Source organism: Gorilla gorilla, chromosome 2, assembly GCF_029281585.2.
Source record: "Gorilla gorilla gorilla isolate KB3781 chromosome 2, NHGRI_mGorGor1-v2.1_pri, whole genome shotgun sequence".
Taxonomy (NCBI): Eukaryota; Metazoa; Chordata; class Mammalia; order Primates; family Hominidae; genus Gorilla; species Gorilla gorilla.
This window is the reverse complement of record NC_086017.1, coordinates 159,451,668-159,476,638: the sequence shown is the minus strand read 5'-3', so window position 1 is coordinate 159,476,638 and position 24,971 is coordinate 159,451,668. Positions and strand designations below refer to the sequence as shown.

Below are 24,971 nucleotides of genomic sequence, written 5' to 3'. Positions count from 1 at the left end.
GTGGCTGTATTCCCTGAATTGTTAGTTTACTGCAAAATTTTGACATGTTACTGCAGGTGAGATTTTATGCTTTGTTCCCTGTTTAATCAATACCAAACATCTGATTTTTTTAAACTAAAAATTGCCACAAATTACAGGGAGGTAGGTTTTACCAATCTAAAAGAGCTCCATACTATTTTTGTTCATTATAATTTAGAAATTTTATTGACAGATTGTTTTTCTTAAGGCACTTTTTTGTTGCTATTAGAATAAGAAGACTGGGACCTTTCTCCTGACTGCCTTTCACTAGGTTAATCAGTCAGAATTACAGTAGCTTCAATTCAAACAAAGGGAGCAGTGTTATGTATAATAGAATTAAGGGAAGCAAGTCAGAGTTCAACAAATGGATGTCAAAGTTTGATATGGTGGGAAGAGAAAATTACAAATATGCATATAACCATATCTCTGTGCGTGTGTTTGTGGGTATATTTTGATATACAAAGACACACATAAGTTTAAAAAATATGATTATATATAACATTCAATATTGAATTCAAATAATTCAATACATATTAAATTCAATATACATTGAATTCAAAATATAATTGATATAATTAGTCACAGCATATGCCTAAAGTTGTGGGTTGAATTACTGTATGTCTCCCAAAAAGATATGTTAAAGTCCTAACCTTTAGTATTTGTGAATATGAACTTATTTGGAAATAATGTCTTTGCAGGGTGGGAGTGTAAATTAGTTCAACCATTGTGGAAGTCACTGTGGTGATTCCTCAAGGATCTAGAACTAGAAATACAATTTGACCCAGAAATCCCATTACTGGGTATATATACCCAAAGGATTATAAATCATTCTACTGTAAAGACACATGCATATGTATGTTTATTGTGGCACTATTCACAATAGCAAAGACTTGGAACCAACCCAAATGCCCATCAATGATAGACTGGATAAAGAAAATGTGGCACATATACACCATGGAATACTATCAGTCATAAAAATGGATGAGTTCATGTCCTTGCAGGGACATGGATGAAGCTGGAAACCACCATTCTCAGCAAATTAACACAAGAACAGAAAATCAAACACCGCATATTCTTACTTATAAGGGGGAGTTGAACAATGAGAACACATGAACACAGGGAGGGGAACATCAAACACTGGGGCTTGTTGGGGGGTGGGCGGCTAGGGGAGGGATAGCATTAGGAGAAATACCCAATGTAGGTGATGGGTTGATGGGTGCAGCAAACCACCATGCCACATGTATACCTATGTAACAAAACTGCACGTTCTGCACATATACCCCAGAACTTAAATGATAATAATAATAATAACAAATTTTTTAATGAAGTCAGTAGGTGGACCCACAATCCAATATGATTGACATCCTTATAAAAAGAGAAGAGAGACACAGAGAGAACATCATGTGACAACAGGCAGAGATTGAAGTGCTGCAGACGCAAGCCAAGGAATGCCAAGGAACACCAAAGATTACCTGCAAACTACCAAAAGCTAGAAAAGAGCAAAGAAGCACTCCTTTCTGAAAGCTTCAGAGGGAGCATGATCTTTCAGACAATCTGATTTTGGACTTTGAGACTTCATAATTGTGAGATAATATGTTTTTGTTGTTTTAAGCTGTCCAGTTTATACTTTATTGTAGCAGTTCTGGGAAACGAATACGTTAGCTATCAAATATTTGAAAAAGAAAACTAAGTTTTACAGGTGCTTAATTAAAACTATGACAAAATTTCATATTTTGATAACACCCTTTGTTCCAAACACTTATCAAAGATGGGTAAAATATAAAATAAGAAAGTCAGAAGGACATGGCCTTTCTCAAATGCAAAGGCAAAATCTTTTTTTGGCCGCTAACAGAAAAGAAATGAAAAGTTGTGAGCAGATGATGATATGGCCTTCCTAACTTCCTAACTTTAGGCTCTCAGTAGGCAGAAGTTTCCAGGATCTAAAATATACCCTCAAGAAAGGGGACCAAAATGAGGTTTGCTACTTGAAGTCCTAGAGTTGCTTATAGCTCCTGCTGAGACACAGAATAGGCATAGTCACAACCTCATGACTAGAAGGTGAACAAAACCACCCCAAAAGAAACTAAACTGAGAAGATAAGTTTTACCAAGCTTTCGAGGGAGCCAGACATGTTTATTTTACACCTACCATTTTGGAGAACAGCAAAAGCACAGACACTACTAGACTAATGTTTAGATATATTATAGTAATTAGGAGAATATTTTAAAAATAGACATATTGATACAAATGCATGCAAAAAATCTGAAGATACTATCTTACTAAACTACTAGCAAACCAAATTTATCTATCAGTTAATCAATACACCATAACTAATTATAATATTGGAACACAAAATAGTTTAACTTCAGAAAATCTATTTTTCCAAAATATCATATTAACAAGTCAAAGAAAATATACCATATGAAGATAAATGCTGAAAACTCCTTTAGCAAATTCTAAAATTCATTCATGATATTTTTTTAACAAATTGCAAGAAAACTATCAATAAAAAAGAATTTCCCTAGTTTTATTGAAGTTACCTATCAAAAACCTAAAAGAAAATGATGAGCATTTCCATTAAGTCAGTGATATGGTTAGCCTTTGTGTCCCCACCCAAATCTCATCTTGAATTGTAATCCCCATATTCTCCATATGTCAAGGGAGAAACCAGGTAGAGGTAATTGAATCTTGGGGCAGTTTCCCCCATGCTGTTCTCATGATAGTGAGCGAGTTCTCACAAGATCTGATGGTTTTATAATGGGCTCTTCCCCTTTCACTTGGCACTTCTTCCTGCCGCCTTGTGACGAAGGTGCCTTAACTCTCCTTCATCTTCTGTCACAATTGTAAGTTTCCTGAGGCCTCCCCAGCCATGCAGAACTGTGAGTCAGTTAAACCTCTTTCTTTTATAAATTACTCAGTCTCAGGTAGTCTTTTTACAGCAGTGTGAGAATGGACTAACACAGTCTGGAATAAGAAAAAGATGCCTAATCTCATGGTTTCTAATAGGTAATGGTCAACACAATGTTCAAAAATGATTACAGTAAGAAAGAAAAGGAAATAAATCTGGGAAATAATAATAATCACAAAGGAAGAGATAAAACTCTCCTTATTTGTTAAGCATATGATTACCTACATTGGAAATTTAAGGGATTCTGTGGACAGATTATTAAAACTCACCCGCATACAAAAATCAGTATCATTCCTGATAATGAATACACCAATAATTAACAAAAATCAATCAATAAAAATATGTTCTATAAAGTAGAAAAAGTTACACAGAATGTTAGACTGTAGGTGAAAAATTACTGGAGATGATTTTTAAAAGCCTGAATAAATGGAAAGTTATGTTCATATGATTGTTGGGAAAACTTTGATGATGCACCACAGATTAATCTCAAAATCTAATACAATTTACATAAGCAAATCTTTGGGGGGTTTTTGTGGAACTCAAAAACTACAAATGCAAGATCACATGGCCAAAAACCACTATGATGATTTGAACAACTGGGATAATAAACTTGACCTAACATATAACAAAAATTTTAATAAATGAATAATAAAGATATCAGTACATGATTAATAAATAGAGCAACAGAATATAACAAGCCTAGAAACTGATTCATTCATATATGACAATAATGTATGACAGACATAGCATTACAAATAAATGAGGAAAAAAGATGAACTGTTAGGTAAACGGTGTGGGGATAATTGTTTATCCACATGGAAAAAGTTAAATTAGGTCCTTTAAAACTTTTTGAGTAAAATAAAGAGTAACATCTTTATGTCCTTCAGATAAGAAAGGATTTATTTACTCCAGACACAAAAAAACACAAATTATGAAAGAAAACACAGCACTTTGGGAGGCCGAGGCGGGTGGATCACGAGGTCAGGAGATCGAGACCATTCTGGCTAACACGGTGAAACCCCATCTCTACTGAAAAAATACAAAAAAATTAGCTGGGCGTGGTGGCGGGTGCCTATAGTCCCAGCTACTGGGGAGGCTGAGGCAGGAGAATGGCGTGAACCCATGAGGTGGAGCTTGCAGTAAGCCCAGATTGCGCCATTGCACTCTAGCCTGGGTGACAGAGCGAGACTCCGCCAAAAAAAAAAAAAAAGAAAAAGAAAGAGAGAGAGAGAGAGAGAGAGAGAAAGAAAGAAAGGAAGATTGTGATATATTTGCAACACAATAAGTTAAACTTTTTGCACAAAAGAAACTATAGACAAAGTGAAAAACTAGTCACATACTAAGAGAAGACATTTGCAGCCCATGTGAATAACAAACAGAAGTATCAACTGCCAATGAAAATGTCCAAAGGATATGAATAGGTAATTCAAGGAGAAAAAAAATAAATGGCCAATAAATGAGCAAAAACATGCTCAACTATATTAGTAATCAAGGGAAGCAAATTAAAACCATAAAAGAACTTTTACACCTGTCGCTGGCAAAACTGAAACTGAAAAACAAAACTGAAACTGAAAAACAAAACTGAAACTGAAAAACAAAACTGAAAAATGATCTGACAATAACAAGTGTTAGAGAAACAGAAACTCTCAGATACTCCTATCAGGAGTGTTAAATAGTTCAGATTCTCTGGAGATTAGTTTGGTATATAGTAAAGCTGATGTATCTCGGGACACAGAAATTTTACCCCTGGACGTTCCCCATGAAAAAATGCTCATATAAATTAGTAAGGAGAGTTGCAGAATAATTTAAAATCATAGAAAATGGAGCAGGTAAAACGTACATCAATTAGAAAACAGATAAATATTGTACATTCATCTAACAGAATTATACTTGGATTTCAAAATAAAGTGTGTGTGTGTTAACATGGATAAATCTTTTTAAAAATCAAGTAAAAGAGTGAATTATAGAATGTGAAGAATTATACACCACTTATGTACATTTTAAATCCTTCAATGTGGTCTATAATTGAAAAATGTATTGTTATTACAAAATAAAAAATACCATGCAAAATAAGATGTTTTAAAGTATCATTAATTTGCTTTTAGATAAATGTCTTCATGGAATTTGAAATATACTTGAGTTGGCCCTTTAGAGTTACCATTTGTCAGTAAGGGGAATAAAATGTTATTAATTAAATGAGATAAATTAAGGAAGAACACAAATATAATTAAATATAGAAATCTACAAATAACCCATGCTGAATTCTTCCAAATTATCTCTCATGAGCCTTTGTCAGGATTGCTAAGCCACGATATAGCACATTTTGTGTTTCTTTTTCACTTTCTCTATCCGCCATTCAGCAGGGAGGGTAATTGACATTGAAATGACCAAAACTTAGGAGATGGAGGCAGTAAGAGAGACCCTAAAAAATCCCTAGATAATTTACAAACTAGATAATCAATTCTTGACTACTCAGGATTTGACTCTAATAAATATCAATCACATAATGAAATTAAGTTAAACATGCAAAACTCCTCTAGGGTTGCTCTTTTGAATTGATTTGACCTTTTTGATTAGCCAGTATCACTACTACTGTCATTATCAGGACATGGGACAGGAACATAGCTATTATTTTCCTACCTTTCAGCTTTTCAATACAACAAATATATATTGGCATCCATTTCTATGATTTTAATTTGGGTACTCATTGTCCCCTTACTGGGGACTCAGGGCAATATAACTGTGGTTTTCCACACAAAATAAGGGTTAAGTATGTGTTTGGCCTCTTTTCTTTAGGATCCTAGAAGACTACCCTTTTATTTTTAAAGTTATCTTTTTCTGTCTTGAACTAAAAAACACAGCAAAGTAAGTCACATCAACTATTTTTCATTACCTTTACCAATTATTTCATTAAGAAACTTTGGAATGAGTCATTTCAATCATTAAACATTATAAACAAGGTTTTCTATAGAAAGTAATAATGAATTCTAAGAAAAACAATTACCTGTTATTACTGCCAAAGTTAAAGCTATCTTCCTGCACAAAAGTGTGCATTTCTCAGGAGAGAATGAGTTTATATTGAGGTTGTTGTGGGACATTTAGAAGGAAGTAGCTGACATATTGTTGCAGATTTATGCCTGATAATTATAGGGCACTGTACAGTTTTTAAAATGCTTTCATATTTATTATGTCATTGGGTTCTTAAAATAATTCTGTAAGGTCACAAATGCAGTGTTTCTCATTTTACAGATGAGGAGATTGAGGTCTCAAATGGCTATGTGACTTGACAAGATCATCTAGCTACCAGGTAGCAGGGCCCATTCAAATGTAGGTCTTCTGATTCTAATTGCAGGGCTCCTTTTATATGCTCAAATGCCCTATTTCATTACAGAAAGCCTAACATTCTATACTCATTTTAAAAATATATATCTTTGGTAGACTTTGCCATTACATTAAGAAAAGAAGAATTGAAGTATTATGGTACTCCTGATTTTTAGAGTTTGTTAGTAAAATAATGCATGTGGGAAAATCTAGTAGAAACTTAGTAGAAACTATATGTAGTAGAAAAATATAATGTTTGTGAAAATCTCTAGTAGAAATCTAATAGAAATTCAATAAATATTTGGCAATAAATATGTTGCTTTAGAATTATCCTGGTGCAGGGCAAGGCTTTCCCTGTGTGGCACTACCTTGTCACTCCAAGTTTTCATCATTCTCTCAGGAGGATTATACAAAAGTCCTAGTTTGCTGGGTGCATTTGTCAATATTGGGGTTGGGGTGTAGACCACGGACCTAGATGGAATCTCAAAGAACAGGTAAACATTTGGCCAAATTGGGTGATTGCCAGAAATGAGCTGACTTTGGATTTCAGTCTGCCCTGGCTTCTACCTTTCTCTCAGGAGCTCGCAGTGGGAGGTGCTTGCTCTGGGACTTTCATATTCCCATGCTCCTTGTATGATTATCAACTCTACCCTTGTTCTTCTGTGCCTGGCATCTTTTGATCTAGTCTTTTGGAATGGTTAAAACTATAAGTAGCTCGATCTGTTTAGATACTTGCATCAATGAATTCTGAGCATAGTAACAACTAATAACAATGAACATGTAATGCTTACTGTGTAGCAGGCACTATTCTAAGCAATTTATGCATATAAACTCACATAAGCCATAAAACAATCCTATTTTGTGTTTGAGGAGACTGAGGCATGGAAAAATTAAATAACTTGCTCAAAATTATCTGATTATCAACTTAACAAAGCTGGCATTTGAACTCAAAGTGTCTGGCTCAAGAGTGCATTTTTAACCATTTGTCCACACTTCTTTCAATAATACAGCTTAACCATGCTGTATCCTTCAAGTCTAATTGCTATGGACGATTGTGGAGGGTGGTGCAAGGAGGTTAAAAGATTCTTTTAGAGTAAAAACAAGAGAGTCTGTGAGTATAGAATGGGAAAGCACACCAGTTAATATCTCAACATAGTGTCTCCCTGTATTAGTCCATTCTCAGGCTAATAAAGACATACCTGAGAATGGGTAATTTTAAAAAGAAAGAGATTTAATTGGATCACAGCTCAGCATGGGTGGGGAGGCCCCAGAAGGCTTACAATCATGGTAGAAGGGAAAGCAAACATGTCCTTCTTCACATGGCCGCAGGAAAGAGAAGAATCAGTGCCCAGAGAAGGAGGAAGCCCCTTATAAAAGTATCAGATCTTGTGAGAACTAACTCACTATCACCAGAAAAGGATGGGAGAAACCACCCCATGATTCAATTATCTCCACCTGGTCCGTTCCTCGACATGTGGAGATTAAGGAAACTACGATTCAAGATGAGATTTGCGTGAGGACACAGCCAAACCATATCACTCCCCACAAATGTATATTAACATTAAATATAATAGACCATATAGAGAGTAATATCTCATATTATATATGATATCCTTATTAGTTTATCAAACATATATATATTGTTTTTTCATATTGTCATTTTTAAGAGCCTTGCATTCAAACTACATCTGTGAATTTTCCATCTTGGAGTATTTGAAGAACAAAGTCTGTAATTTAATAATGGCAAAATCAACTAACAGATTTTAGAAAAATAGTCCCATTTTAGTTTATTTAATTTGAATAGCATATTAGCTCATATGAGTGCCCAAATTCAGAGCACAGCTTATTTATTTTTTTCTTTTATTGTGATATCCCTTGCAGCCATTTAGTAACATTATATTTGGGGTAGGGTAAATATTCAATTAACTGTGGTTCTCTCTGTTAAATATTTTCCTGTTTTTCGAATGTTAACTGGCAATGATGTTTGTAACTGAGATGTCCTTTCTCAACTAAATTTTGAATTCTGAGTTGAATTTTGTATGGTACTCATGTGATAGGCTACGAATTTAAAAGTATCCTAGAGATGGCACATAAATCAATTTGGTAATAGTCTATTGCTTTGGGGACATTTACATTACTGTTTTAGCATCAAGAGCTGCCGTGATGAACAAGAACTATCTCAGGCATCTATATATTTCAAGCATTAGTGAATGAGTGACACAGTGCAGAGTGTAAATTAAAATAGATGAATTGGTTGCACCAAATTAGTATTCTACTTTTACTACCCTGTCATATGAAATGCTATTTCATAATTCAGAGTCACTCTTCAGAACACTTTTCCTTGTCACTCTTGCTTGTCACTTTTATTCCTTTAAATGAGTACTAAATATTGATTTTTTTTTTATAAAAAGAAAACTATAGCATACCCCCTGAGGTCATTTTTATGTGTTATTTGCCTTTTCAAGACTTCCACCTTGTTATTTTAAAATTATTTCTTCTTTTTTTCCCACTTTACATTTACTCAGTATTGTTGGGCAAAGGATTCTAGTAATTGTATTCTAGACAGTGAGGATAAACAAATTTTCCAATGCACTCCTGAGTAAATGCAATCTGAAATTTAATACAATTTTTTAAATCATGTGTCTATCCCTAATTATACCATTAATTTTGAATTATTTCTTAAGTATTTTCTATGGCTTTTACTGACTTACCAGGCCATTCTACAGCTTATTAAATTAGATCATAACTTAGGTTTCAAAAACTTTCAGAAAATTTTATTTACTATTACTTCATTTTTCTTCCAATCTTATAATCATAGAGCACTAAAAAATGTCCCAACCTTGATTGTCTTATGAACATAATGAGAACCTTGTATATCAGTTAGACCTCTTAGTTGCAAGCACCAGAATCTACACTTGCAGATTTAAACAAAAAACAATAGTTTATTAAAAAAGATTAGGTTGCTTAGAGCATCTTCAGAATGACTAGAAAGATGAAGATTTAAAACTAATTGCCAGGAGCAATGCTCACAACCAGGCTGTCATGGCCTGATGAGGGAACCTCCCTGATGCCACAGCCACCATAGAGAAGCAAAGATCAGCTATGAGATTCTTCTGAAAGAAACTATGACTACCACAGCATGGATGTCACTTCTTTTCTAGGAGTGCTACTTTGCTCCAACTACACCAATAAAATAGAAAGTCTGTGTAGTGTCTGGCATCATGTTGATAATGTCCAAAACAATCTTCTCTAGGTTATTCTGATTGGTGTAGCTGAGGTCATATTTCTGGGCAATAATTGCTGGAGAATTAGAGAATTTTGGCTCTGCCTTCCATACTGGGGAGAAGACACCCAATGTGAGATTTTTCCCACATATAGAAAGACTATTCAAAATATGAGTGGCAGGTATGAATATGATCAATTTACATCAAGATATACTGTAGAATAAAATATGTAATTATAATCATTATTTTTCCTCCTACTTAAATAAATTAAATATGTGATAATCATGAGTTATCCAAAATATAAATTTGAAAGCAAGTTGTAACTTAAATAACATGCTATTGTTGACCTGTAAAGAATGGTTTAGTTAATAAAAAATATTCCCATAATTTTAAGTTAGCTTCTATAGCAAAAGAAATATGCTTATGTTTAAAATAAAAAGATGTATCAGAGACTAACACTTTCTGATAACTTGGATTTACTAGAAAAACCATGTAGTCTGTTGTTGGGATGGAAAAATCATGGTAATATGGTGAATGGCTACCAATTATGTTGATATAAAAAATAGTGATATAGCTTTATTACATATCTGAACGTTAGGCCATTTATTTCAACATAAAGTCAATTCTTATAGGCTTATTCATATTTAAAGCATTTTAAACTTTATCCAATATTCACCCTGGGCTCACATTTTATGAACAGGTACATAGTAGAAAAGTAATGAGATAAACTTTGATGGCCACATTATTATTTTAAAAATTGTAACATGAATGAGAAACACTTCTGGGGGTTTCTGAATATTGAATGAAATAAAATCTCCTGTATCTTAAGAGAGTTATGTCATATTGGGACATTCAACACAGTGTATTTGAGGCAGGACTGGAGGCACTTCCATGAAAGAAACAATTATAGCTAAAACCCCAAAGGATGGGCTGATGCCCTAATGGATCCTTTTCATATCACTAATTGTGGCAATTTTGTGGGCGAAAGGAACAAAACACAAAGCAGCAAGAAGGAAAACTTGAAGCACTTATGTTTTAAAAAACATCATTTAATAAATTATAAGAAGACTAAAAGGAAGTCAAGCAACTGAGTGGGGAAATGTGGGTTTATTCCCCAGATAGTCCTTAAAAGATGAGAAGGAGAAGAAGCTGAGTATAGACTGTGGATAAAATATTTACAAAATAAACCCCACAGGAAATAATAATTGAATATTTTATATTTTGACTTATTCAACTTTTATGATTTAATTTTTTTTCTTCATTGAGTTTATTTAAGCTTTCCCCAGGGTCACAGCCTTGAAAAACTTTTGAAAAATAAGACTTTTATTTACCAGGCAGATTTTTATAGCTCTCTTTAAACTGAAGTATCTATTTTGTTAAAATTGTTTTACAAGGGCTGCTGTTCAGCATTTTTAAGGTGTCAGCCACTCCATTAGAAAAAAAAAAAAATCCTTATAGTTTGGCAAAGGCAATGCCTTTTGCACTGAATTTTTAAAAGTTTTCTGTGCTACGTTATTTCTTCTTATCAAATATGAATAACACCTTCAATACCTATATATGGAAATATATAATAATATTCTTATAAATATTTTCCATTGCAAGGTAATTAAGTTTATGTGCTTAATATAGGAAACGTATTATGTGACAGTAATTCAAACTATTTATTCGCTCATTTGTTTACTCCATTACTGTTTAATTTATTCCTCTGTATATTCATTCATTTATTAATTCATTCAAATACAACCTGCCACATACGACTTATAATGCTAGGAGATGCTAGTGAAAGAAAGAAAGCAAAGAAAAAGAAAAGACAGAGACAAAGAAAGGTGAAAAAGGAAAAAAATAAAAAGAAAGAAAGAAAGAAAGAAGAAAGAAAAGAAAGAACAAAAAAAGCAAAAAAGAAAAAGTGAAACAGTGCTAGAGCTTTCACGGTAGAGTGGAGTTAACTCCTTTCTGCTTCCACATGGCATAGTGGAATGGGCTTTACAGTGTGTACAGGTTTTAGAATTTTTACAGGCTGATTTGTGATTGGATCTGGGTTTAATCTGGGTACAAAGGGAGAAGCAGAACCAAAGGATATCGTGCTTCAGCTCTTCCAGTCTCTTCCCCTTTCTTTCTACCACATCGAAATCTCTAGGTATAGAAAGTCAGTGACTATGTCAGGCCATTTTGGCTTCCATTGGGAAGAAATGTAGCTATGATGGGATACAGCAGAGTAGGTAAAGAAAGAAACTTGATAATTTTAAATAAAGTAGGTTAATTATACCATCTGCATAAGATACTATAATAATTTATTTGAAACAAAGTGCATGAATGAAAAGGAGATTATTGAAAGATCAGCAGTTAAGAGTTTACTTCATTTCCTTGTTAGGAAAAATCACCTCCATCTAGAACATTATCTTCCTTGTCACCTTGGTGCTGTCCAAAATTGTGTAAAAAAAAAGGTGATATCTACATTTATTTTAATGATACTGATGACTTTTATTATCAGTAACTGGAGAGAGAAAAACTGGCTTTTGTAAAATGAGTCATAGAGACCTTGATAGAAATAAGACCTAGCTATGCTGAGCTATTTAATTAAACATCATGATTCTATAAGTTATATATAATTTGGATGTTTCTTTTTTTAAACTTTTATGTTAGGTTCAGGGATACATGTGCAGGTTTGTTACACAAGTAAACTCCTGTCATGGGGGATTGTTGCACAGATTATTTCATCACCCAGGTACTAAGCCTGGTACCCCATAATTATTTTTTCTGCTCCTTTCTCTCCTCCCACCCTCCACCCTCAAGGAGGCCCCAGTGTCTGTTGTTCCCTTGTGTTCATGAGTTTTCATCATTTAGCTCCTACTTTGGATTTTTCTATAGGCACCTCCAAATAATAAAAAATTTGCTTAATTCAACTGGGTTGATTTTTTTTAACTGAATTGACTGCATAGCTTTTATTTTTCCTTTATAACTTCTGTGAGAAACTCAGGGCCTCTCTATATGGAGTCAAAAGTCTTGAATATACAGAAATAGAATTCCGTTTTCTGGGTAATTTAAAATATCTATTAAAAACTATTATTTATTACATCTCCAGCATCTTTTTTCTGAATATTCATCCAGCTGATAGTTACTGACTAGGAGCTCCGTTTAAGATTGTATGCCATTTACTGAAGGGACCACAGCAGTGATGAGAAAGGTAGCTTAGTTTTGCCTTCACGATTATTCATATATATTCATGTATCTGACTAAATAATTCCAATTTGGCTATATGTTTGTTGTTTTAGAGACAGTCCAAAGTATATTTGCTTTTGGTGAATGCTGGCATTTTTTCTTGATGAAATGAAGTATAAAGAAGTAGCATAAGAAAGTAGCATTGGCAGGAGCAAGTGGCAAGCTTTGTTGGTTTAGCAATCAAAAAGTTATCTACTGTGGAGATATTTTATACATATATATAATATGTATACAAATACACACAAACGTGTGTATATATATTTTGGGTATATATATTTGCAAAACATTTATAAAGCTGTTATCATGACTTTCTTTCTTTTTTTTTAAACCACCAATACATGGTAGGAAATGTTAAATGTTTACAGCAAGCTGCTTATTTTATTTTCCTTTATTTGGATGAAGTGCCTTCAGACTAATCCATATTCTCACCTCTGCCCCATCCATGAATGTCTTCTTATTAAAAAAAGAAACAACAACAAGAAATTAACTGTTAAAAGTGTACACAATAATTTCTGAACAAAGGCAATTCCCTGGGAAAAGGTGAGTTTTAACACACTGAAGTTGTTGTAAGATTTATCACAAGAGATTAATCTTTTACATACACACACACTAAACATGCACATATACAGAAAATACTTGTATGTGAAATATACATATATTGCACATAAGCATTTGCTATGTTTCTCCTGACATACATGACATATCTTATAACTTTTTCAATGGACTCTGAAAATAAACAACTATAAATAAAACAACATAGAAGACTTGAGACTTGATTTCTTTTTTTTTCTTGTGAGACAGCCAGCCTCTCTCTATGGAAGCTGTTCTATGGTCTTATACTATAGTTCTGTTGAAAAATTGCACTGGCTTGCCAAATATCTTAATGACTTTTCTCTCAGCAGTTGGTAAGGGTGAAATGTTATTCTAGTAACCATAATGTCTCTCATAAAACAATTGCATACAATATGTACTGTACTTCTATTTTAGTGAGCTCTTCTGTCAGAATAGCAGTACCAGTAACCATTTAGCATTTCATAGCAAACTACTTACCAGTCCTTCAAGTGTAATATTGCAGAAAGAGTGAAGAAATGCGTGATTAAAAACATTTACTGAGAGTGGACCATTTAACGCAACCCGACACTGCAAAATAAACCAGCCTTCACATATGTAGGCGCTCATCATATAAATGACAGTTCTCTGTGGTCATTTAATTTTACGATCTCAATTCTCGCATATATTGCTCACATAAATATAGTGTTCTCCTGCAAGGAGGTCTGCTGGGTGTTATAAAATCAGTGAGACCTCAATGGGTTCAAATGGACATCTTTTATAATTATTGCTATAAAATTTCTTGACAATGCATTTTGTTGTCCAATGGCTAAAGAAAATGATTTTCCAAAAGAATGGGTTTCAACAAAGAGAGTAACAGAGCCTGGGAATTGTTCCTGTATTCACCCATATTCAAATTACCTTAGTTACACTCACCTATTGGAGGCTTTCCAGTTCTTCACAATAAGTTCTTAAAATGTGGCTTCCAGTTGGAAGGAGGCCAGGTTTGAATTGTTTTCTGGTTTGATGAGGCAAGGTGGATTATCTAGAGGGAAGGATTAATTTGCTGTTAATTGCAGTTAAAATCTATTTGCAGAGAATTCTTTCATGCACTTGGACAGATAAAGAAAGATAGGGAAAAGAGTTCCACAAACTCAGGATTAAATATGGTTTGAACAGAAAACATAGCAACTTTGAAAAATTGTACCAAAAGCACCATGAAGAATTGTATTACTTTGTCTGACTTTTTCAGGGTCATATATTTGGCATTACAGAGAATTTAATGTGGTAGATTTTCCCTACTATGTATTGGGACATTTTAATTACCTCTTAGTTTTTATATTTTCTCTAGGATAATGAGTTTGATTAGTATTGTTGCCATGTGTGACAAGTGTTTAATGACACACTAATTGGATATGGGCATTTGTGTCCTATGGTTATCCTGTAACTACTATAGCAACATATTTTTTACATTGTTCATTTAGAAATGCAATAAAATATTCACTATTTATTGTCAAAAAGAAAATGAATGTTTAATACATTTTCAAGTGTTAAAATGTTAATGTGTAGTCACATTTGTTGAAGCAGAAAGAAGGAAAGTGAACTATGAGCCATAGCTTAGCTCTGTGGTGAAAGTAACAGTGCAGAGTGTGGCACAGGCAGGGAGGGCATGGCCTGAGGGCATTAGGGCTCCTGGCTTATTTGTCCCTAGTTCATCTCTATCATCTCCTGTAGGGATCATTTGTCCTTTGCCTCTGCTGCTTTTGTTGCTAATCTAGCAGCAGCAGCAATGTTAGGATGGAGATTTAGCTTTCTCCCACTCTCAATTTTGAGGTTTGATCATGGCTTCACCTCCATATGCAGGGATGAGTATGTAACATAAGTGTAGGACAAAAAGGGAATTACGTTCTGTGCATGACAGTGATTGGTTCGGAGAGCACACGTGACTTAGTTCAGTTACCTCATAATGGATTTCAGAACTTTTATATAAACCACTAGAAAACAACAACAACAAAGGCTGCTCTGGAAGTTGATCTTGGAGAAGTTGGGAGGAGGGGAAGCTCCATTCCCCTCATCTTATCACCCAATGGGGCTTGAGATTGAGACTTTCACACAGAAGAGAACAGTGAAAAACTGGAGATAATGAGAGACCAGATTATGAATCAGCACTTGGACTCTTCATTTAAGTTTCACCTTAAAGCTAAATGCGGCCCAGAAAGTTTTAGCTAAAGTTGAGTTTCCTGAAATTGAGAGAGCCTTAACTAATTCACGTCCCTTACCTTAATTTTCTTATGACATCAGTAGCATCACCTTTTCCTGCCTAAAGTAGTTCAGTTCAGTTTTTGATACTTGTAACCAAACTAATACTAATAAACTGTTCTTTGCTGATGGCAGATTCAATATTTTGATCTCCACTTCTCCTGTGTCTAAGCAATCAACTCATTCTTTCATTCCATTAATGCAATTGTACAGATACAATTGATATTGAGTGTCTTCTATGTGATAGATACTATTGATGCAACAATAAAAAGCACATAGTCTCTTTCTTCTTAAAGTAGAGAGTCTCATAATAGAGAAGATTATTAAAGAAGTTACAATGAGAGGAAGAATACAAAAAGTTGTTAAAAGAATTTAAAAGAACATCAAGCCCTTAAATGTTGGGTCACAGAGGGTCTCCTGGATGAGGGAGCACCAAACCTGAGGCCTGAGAGATAAGTAAAACCAGAAAGGCTGAGGCAAGGCAAGGAGACAGAGAGTTGAAGTCTACCTTCCAAAGAAAACATAAATTAAGTAACTGAAAAGACATACAGAAGGGCTTGATAAAGGGAAATAGCAAGGGAGGTGGTTTAGGAGTGGAAAGAGACAGGATTAAAGGTAAATAGCCATGGGATAAACTTACCCATCAAGGGCCTGGGAAACAAAGGAATTTGAACTTTATCTTAAAAACAGTAAAAAGACAATCAGGTTTCAAATAGGGAGATGGTATGATTAGGTTTTGATGTGTCTAATCCAGATTTAGGTAACCTTATTCAAAAAGATTATTGTAATGAGAGAAGGTAGACTATTTCAATAAGAGCAGAGAGATTATTGAAATAAGAAGGATGCTCCAACAATGACATCTGCAAATGTTTCAAAGTTCAGGCAGAAAAAAACACTTTTTTTTTCTTTTTTTTTTGAGACGGAGTCTTGCTCTGTCTCCCAGGCTGGAGTGCAGTGGCGCAATCTCGGCTCACTGCAAGCTCTGCCTCCCAGGTTCACGCCATTCTCCTGCCTCAGCCTCCCAAGTAGCTGGGACTACAGGTGCCTGCCACCACGTCTGGCTAATTTTTTTTTTTTTTTTTTTTTTTGTATTTTTAGTAGAGACGGGGTTTCACCGTGTTAGCCAGGATGGTCTCAATCTCCTGACCTCGTGATCCGCCTGCCTCGGCCTCCCAAAGTGCTGGGATTATAGCCATGAGCCACCGTGTCCAGCCAAAAACACTTTTCTTTTATAGGGGGTAGTGAACAAGGATAGAAAAAAAAAAACAAGTGTGGGAAAATGAGATGAACGGATGGAAAGGGCATGATTGGATAGCAGATGAGAGAATGTTTTACCCTGAGGTCAGTCTACAACTGTGAGGGACTATTACGGACAGTTTCTGTGCTGGCTTATGCTAATGACAGGTCAAAACTTACGGACCTGGGGGAAGGAGAGAAGCTTAACTAGAGATGTTAGGAGGCATTTTGTTCAGATTAGTCAGTAAGTACAAAAAGTTCAGCTAATCACGTATGAGGAAAATAATGGGAATTTGGAGACTAAATATCTGTGTGTCCTGTTGTCATAGGTAAACAAAGGGAGTAGCTGTGAGTTGTATCTAAGTTACAAGGGGAAGGGTGATTCTTTGCAGTAAGCCATATTCAAAATACAAAAGTGTGGGAGGGCTCCTTAATTGTATCTATTTTCTAGGAGCACAGGGCTCAGGTAAACTTTAACATGGTCAGGTTTCAGAAACATTTTGATTTACCATGGAAAAGATCTTGAAAGGGCATGAGGCCAAAGAAATAAGTGTGCAGTAATTCAAGTGCAGTTGCCCTGGTCCAAGGTAAAGACACTATGGTCATAAAGAAGCAGCAGATTACAAAGATTTTTAAAATGTAGAAAAAAACAGATTTTAGTGTTTGATTGGACCTAGGATGTGAGCAAAACATTTAAGTCACAAATGTGTCAAGAAGTTAATTCCTTTAGCTGAAATTTTCCCGCTCAAATTCCCCCAATGGCCTCTTTGACTATCAATCTGCAAGAAGTCCTCCGAATCACTGCTTTCCAAGAATGTTTTAATCTTTCAAGGACTCAGGTTTCCTCTGCTATGGCCCCTTTCCCCCATATCCTCTGTCCTCAATAATTTTAGCCTTATGTCTTGTCTTTACTTATTAACAAAAAATAGACTGTAATATCTCCTGTTTTAATCAGTCTTGTCTCCAAAACAACTGTTATGGAGTATACCCCTTAACCTAATATCTCCTTCAGACTTAAAAATGGGGTTTAAAATGATTGCTACCAGTCTTATGTAACTAAGTTTTACCGATCCTTGCCTGGTTTTTGACTGTTAAAAATTTTATTTGATATGTACTGAACAGGTGTTTTAAGGCTGCCTTTGAACTTTCTGAAGTGTAGCATAGATGTAGAAAAGTACACAGATCCTTTGCAGAAAGAGTGCACACATGCAACCAGCATCCAGATAAAAAAAAAAGAACCAGTACCCCAGAAACCCCACACTGTGTCCACTTTTTAAAACACTACATCCTATATTGATCTCTAACACATGCATTAATTTTGCCTATTTAAGTTTTATATAAATCAAATAAGATACTATGCAACCTTTTGTGTCTGGCTTTTCTCTTATTATTTGTGAGATTTACCTATATTGTTACTTATAGTAATCTATTCTCATTGCTGTATTGTATTCCATTATTTGAATACATTATAACTTATATAGTTATTGCCATTGAGAGGCATTTGGATATTTTTTAGTTATAGGTACATGATTAGTGTTATAATAAGAATTATTGTACATGGGTAAATTTTGGGGTACTAATTTAATTTGAAGGACAATTTGTCACTGAATTCCTTTCTAAGCCTTAGATAAATGGTAAATAATTTTTTAACCACTTTGGAGCTTCTTATACATTCTTGTTTGTAGTTATGATCCTAATAGTTATTTAAATGCAGTTCTTTTACCTATGTAACTACGTATGTCTCTACATGTCTATGGATTTTAACTATGATTTTCCATTGGTTTCTCAGGTGGAATTTATTCTTAAATTTTGTTTTTAAGAGGGCTCAGGAAAAATATTTACCTCAGTTTACACAAGTTAAAAAGGCCTTAAGAATGCTTTGAAAACAACTTGCCTATTTATAAAATTATTGATAACATCCTTCTTTTTTTTTCTTTTTTTTTTTTTTAACTCAGCTGCGTCATAGCATTGAGTGTTGCTGCAGTAATGTGAAGCAAGCCTACTGTCACCTTCTCATAGAAAATTGGATATCTTTCCTGACTGCCTGTTGTGGACTGAATTGAGTCCACTTCAAAATTCATATGTTAAAGCCCTAACCCCCAATGTCATTGTTAAGGAGGAAATTAAGGTTAAATGAGGTCATATGGGTGGGAACCTTAATTCAATAAGACTGGTGTCCTTATAAGAAGAAAGACACCAAGGATGCATACTCACAGAAAAAAGCCCTCATGAGGACATAGAGAGAAGATGGTCATCAGCAAGGCAAGGAGAGAGGCATCAAGAGAAACCAAACCTGCAGACACTTTGATCTTAGACTTCCAGCCTCCATACTGTGAGATAAATTTCTGTTATTTAAGTCACATAGTCTGTGGTATTTTGTTATGGCAACCCTAGCAAACTAATACACAGCCCTTTTCATGAGTTATTGTTTTGTTTTGTTTTGGTTTTGCCTAAAATCCAGATCCTGCACAACCATTTCATGACTTTGATTTCAGGGTATGTCTTGGTGTTAATACTTATGTATCAAATTTTTCTGGGACCTATTTTTTTCTTTCAATTGACAAATGCAATTATTTTTATTTTCAGAAAAGTTGCCTTCTATGTTATCTTGAAATATTTTTGTCCTTTTTCTCAATGTAAAAATAATATGCAGCCCTAAAAAAGAATGAAATTATGTCCTATGCAGCAACATGGATGCAGCTGGAGGCCATTATCCTAAGTGAATTAATGCGGAAACAGAAAATCAAATACCACATGTATTTGTGGATGTGGTATCCACATCCACTTATAAGTGGATGCTAAACCTTGGGTACTCATAGACATAAAGATGGCAACAATAGACACTGGGGACTACTAGAACAGGGAGGGAGGGAGGGAAGGAGGGGGGCAAAGGTTGAAAAACTATCAAGTACTATGCTTACCACCTGAAGGATGGGATCATTTCTACCCCAAACCTCAGCATCACACATTATACCCACATAACAAACCTGCACATGAACCCTCCGAATCTAAAATAAAAGGTGAAAATATTTTAAAAAATTGCATCTACAAGGGATCGCCTTTGTCTGCTTCCAGTGATGTTATCTCAAATACTTCCTAATGCCACACTTTTTTATTCTTACAGATCTTTTTTTGTTTGTTTGTTTCGTCTTATAGGTGTGCTTCAACAGGTGCATCCTTTCTGACTTAGCATCAGGGTGATGGTAAGATCTGTATTTGAGGTTAGGCTATGAGGACTCCTTTTTAGACCCTGAGCCTACAGCAGATGCTACAAATGCTACAAACCAGCTTTGTAGCCTAGAAGAACATAAGCCTCCCAAAAGAAACACTTTGCGTGTATAGGTCCCACAAAAAAATCATGAATGAGGGATCATTAATAGTGAGTTTTCTATCCAGACAATATCTCATAGGGTCTAATTCACAGTATTGTTTTATGTCCAACATATTGGTTGCTAGTAACACAGAAAAATGCTTTATAAGAGATTTTTAGAAACACATTATGTCAATGATTAATGCCAATAATTTCTACTTTATCAACAATTATCCAAATCATTAATTTTCCTGATTTGACAAAAGAATAAGATGCAAAGCAGATATATAACTAAAACACGCATTTTTTCCATAAAAGAACTCTCCTATTATGAACACATTTAATATTTATCTTTGTTTAGATCCTTTCAATAAAGATTATATTAACCTCTTCTCTTAATGTCTTTAAACTTCTTTAAATATTGAAAATTAACTCTCATATAACATTTTGTATTTGTTTTTCTATACTTAATAGTCCAATTAATAGAAACATATTTTTTAATTCCTCTAAGAAAAAAAAACACCTTTTCTGATACATATCCTTCAATTGCCTTTTACGTGGATTGATAGTACCCCTAATGCTTCCTCAAGAGTTTCTCCAGTTGGCTTCCCCAGAAACAGATCCCAAAACAAGGATTTGTTTTCTGATACATATCCTTCAATTGCCTTTTACATGGATTGATAGTACCCCTAATGCTTCCTCAAGAGTTTCTCCAGTTGGCTTCCCCAGAAACAGATCCCAAAACAAGGATTTGAGTAAAAGTATTTTGTTTGACATATTATTCAAGAAAACATTGGTAGGAGAGTAGGAAAGTGAGTCAGCAAGGTGAAGAAAAAAAATGAATGTGCATTAGTGAGCAGATTACTGCTTTTGTCTACTAAAATTCAATCCTGATGGGGGCCTCTGAAAGATTGTAATTCATCTCTGAGAGTTGCCCCAGCAGAGGGACTAGAAAGCTGGGGCATTTATCCTTCAACTCTCATCCACCATTGGTTGAGGAATGTTCTTGAGGGGATTAATTCCCCAGCACCTCAGCCTTTCCCATGTTGTGGCTGAGTATGTTCCTCAACACTGTTAATGGCTTCTGAGTGTTGCCTTAAGAAGCTGATTGAGAGCACTAAGTGCTAAGGGGAAACTGGCGGTACCATGACAGGGTCTACTGTGGTCCATCCCTTGTATCCTTCTGATTCACTTATGCTCCACTTTAATTTCACTATGTTTGGTCACTGACTCTTCAAGATGATGTCTAGTTATTTCTTTTTCTTCCTCTCGCTCTCTCTTTTTTTTTTTTTTTTAATTCTCTCACAGGTCTGGATAGCTGTTGTTTCAAAAATTAAAAATTCTTAAACATAACAGGAAACAAACATAAAACTGAAGTTGTGGTTTTGCCCGCAGCTGCAGTCAGCCCCTAGGCCAGAATTTGTAAACTCTATTAATTATCTCACTCCTTTACAACCCAATCTTTATTTCTCTCACTCTCAGATAGCACTTCTGCTAGTCTAGGTTGCTTGCCCAATGGGTAAACCAGGCCTTCATCCCTTAGGAGTCTAAGCCTCTAAACATATACCTTTACCTTTTTTTTTTGAGATGGCAGAGTCTTGCCTTGTTGCCCGGTGCAGTGCAATGGCATGATCTTGGCTCTCTGCAACCTCCGCCTCCTGGATTCAAACAGTTCTCCTGCCTCGCCTCCCATGTAGCTGGGATTACAGGCTCCTGCCACCATGCCTAGCTAAGCTAATTTTTGTATTTTTAGTAGAGACGGGGTTTCACCATGTTAGCCAGGCTGGTCTCGAACTCCTGACCTCGTGGTCTGCCTGCCTCGGCCTCCACCAAGCCCAGCCCAAACATATACCTTCTTGACTCCTTTATGAGGTATCAATGTAGTTTTTTCATGATAATCAGGATCAATTACACTGCCTGTATAGTACAATGTATGTTTGCCGGTCTTCTAGCATTGGAGACTAAAATGGCCAGGTGATATCCTGAGCTTTATATTTACTAAAATCCATACTTCACCTCCTGGAAGAAACATTTCTATTCTGGGAACTAGATCTTCTAATGTAGTAGTATCTAAAATTTGAGGAACAGAGAGCTCGCCTTACCCAAAATGGTCACTAGGAGTGATGGTAACGAGAGGTGACAGCTGCCGGCAGTCCTCGCAGCCCTCGCTCGCTCTGGGCACCTCCTCTGCCTGGGCTCCCACTTTGGCGGCACTTGAGGAGCCCTTCAGCCCGCCCCTGCACTGTGGGAGCCCCTTTCTAGCCTGGCCAGGGCCGGAGCCGGCTCCCTCAGCTTGCAGGGAGGTGTGGTGGGAGAGGCGCGGGCGGGAACCGCGGCTGCACGCTGCGCTTGCGGACTAGCGCAAGTTCCGGGTGGGCGTGGCCTCCCGGGCCCAGCACTCGGAGCGGCCAGCCGGCCCCGCGCCCGCGCCAGGGGCAGTGAGGGGCTTAGCACCTGGGCCAGCAGCTGCTGTGCTCGACTTCTCGCCGGGCCTTAGCTGCCTCCCCGCGGGGTACGGCTCGGGACCTGCAGCCCGCCATGCCTGAGCCTCGCCCCCGCCGTGGGCTCCTGCGCGGCCCGAGCCTTCCCAACCAGCGCCACTCCCTGCTCCACCGCGCCCAGTCCCATCGACCACCCAAGGGCTGAGGAGTGCGGGCGCAGGGCGTCGGACTGGCAGGCAGCTCCACCTGCGGCCCCAGTGCGGGATCCACTGGGTGAAGCCAGCTGGGCTCCTGAGTCTGGTGGGGACTTGGAGAACCTTTATGTCTAGCTAAGGGATTGTAAATACACCAATCGGCACTCTATCTAGCTCAAGATTTGTAAACACACCAATCAGCACCCTGTGTCTAGCTCAGGGTTTGTGAATGCACCAGTCGACACTCTGTATCTAGCTAATCTGGTGGGGACGTGGAGAACTTTTGTGTGGATACTCTGTATCTAGCTAATCTAGTGGGGACCTGGAGAACTTTTGTGTCTAGCTCAGGGATTGTAAACGCACCAATCAGCACCCTGTCAAAACGGACCAATCAGCTCTATGTAAAACAGACCAATCGGCTCTCTGTAAAGTGGACCAATCAGCAGGATATGGGTGGGGCTAGATAAGAGAATAACAGCAGGCTGCCCGAACTCTCAGTGGGAAGCTGCTCCGGTGCTATTCCAGTCTGTGGAAGCTTCTTTCTTTTGCTCTTTGCAATAAATCTTGCTGCTGCTCACTCTTTGGGTCCATGCTGCCTTTATGAGCTGTAACACTCACCGTGGAGGTCTGCAGCTTCACTCCTGAAGCCAGCGAGACCACGAACCCACCGGGAGGAACGAACAACTCCAGACGCGCCGCCTTAAGAGCTGCAACACTCACCGTGAAGGTCTGCACCTTCACTCTTGAGCCAGCGGGACCACGAACCCACCAGAAGGAAGAAACTCCCAACATCAAAACGAACAAACTCTGGACAGGCCACCTTTAAGAACCGTAACACTCAGGGGAGGTTCTGCGGTCTGTCTCATTCTTGGAGTCAGTGAGACCAAGAACCCACCAATTCCGGACAAGGTAAGAGGGACCACTACTATGTTAACTCTGGTTTTCTTTCTTTCTTTTTTTTTCTGCTCTATATGATCTGCAGAATTCGACACCCTTTGGTTTTCAGATCATTGCATTCTAATTACCTGGGATACAACATCGTATAATGGCCAGTAGTTGGAATTTTACCTCACATTTTGAAAGATGGTGCCCCAACCTTGCAGATGCCGCAAGCTGAGACTTTAAGAGGCTATCATGATGTGGTATATGGTTGAATTAGTAGGTCCTGTGGTTACTTGCTCATTTCTCCACTCTTAATCAAAGGTTATCTCATTGGGAATCTAATGCTTTTTATGCCTTTTACTCAGATATGGTGTTAAAAAGACAGAGAAGGCAAACCCATAGCCAAACACACATCTGTCCTAGTAAGGATGAAACACTAGTCGGACTAATAAGGCCCACATTGTAATGTTGGTTGGTCTCTTCATGGGATATCCCTATATTGGGGGTGGTGGTTGGGAGGTGGCCTCCATGCTTAGTGTTGGTAACTGTTGTTTGAAGATCAGATATTCAGCAACAGCAGCAGCTACATTAGCTACAGTGAAGGAAGAGAGGATATGGAGCTGGTGCATAGCTTCCTTTCCTGTCATTATTGCTACTCTATTCCTGAGTCTATTGAATGAGCATTCGAATAACCAAGTGCCAAATCTGGCTGGTATCTAATATAAGTCATTTGCTCTCCTGGTTTTTGCCAGGAGATTAAATCCTAAGGCACAGCAGAGTGTCTTCATATCAATAAACTCAAATCAATCAATATCTACAAGTTTAATAATCTTCCCTCCCTGCTTCTGCATCCTCAATATCTACTCCTAGACTTTTTTCTCCTGGTTGCTTTTATAACAAATTAGCCAATTCTTACAGATCTTTTGGTGAATAATTCATTTCTTCTCATAGCAATATAGTACTTTTTCACTTAGGCCATGCTGTGACTTAGCCCAGGTAATTCTGCCACTGTTATTCTGAAAATATACCCCTTCCACAGACCCCCATATCCTCTAGCTGAGCCTGAGAAATTCAGTTACTGCAGCATGTGGGCCAAAAACCATGAGCTCTCCTATTGTCACACAGAAACTCTTCATGCCATCTCTCTCTCTGCTACCTGAGTACTGCCTAGCTGCCTACAGCAGAAGAGATGGCTTCCTGGGTTGCACCAAGGCAAATTTCCTTCTTCCCACCCTCCTGGCATTTACCTTACCCTCCTCTGTCCGCTCTTACAGAGAATATAGACCTGAGGTCCAAGTTTGCAAGCAGAATGCTATAGGCTCATGAAGGGAGAGAGTAGCGTAAATTGGGCAGTCTGGTCGTTATCTCCAAGAGAGTTACAGGGACTCAGCCCTCTCTTCTGCCATTAAG

The 24,971-nt window shown here is 36.8% G+C and overlaps 1 long non-coding RNA gene across 4 annotated transcripts in view; it reads right to left on the bottom strand.

Moving 5' to 3' along the window:
• Positions 1 to 22,418, bottom strand: part of LOC109026192 (uncharacterized) — a 91,108-nt gene extending 68,690 nt beyond the window's left edge. For 2 of the 4 annotated variants that reach the window (XR_008678134.2, XR_008678133.2), the window contains exons 1-2: positions 22,147 to 22,368; positions 14,176 to 14,284 (exon numbers count right to left, since the gene is read on the bottom strand). This is a non-coding gene — a long non-coding RNA (uncharacterized lncRNA). Of the gene's footprint in view, positions 1 to 14,175; positions 14,285 to 22,146 lie in introns of all 4 variants that reach the window. The other 2 variants (XR_008678136.2, XR_008678135.2) reach the window with 2 other exon arrangements.
• Between the last annotated feature and the right edge of the window lie 2,553 nt (positions 22,419 to 24,971).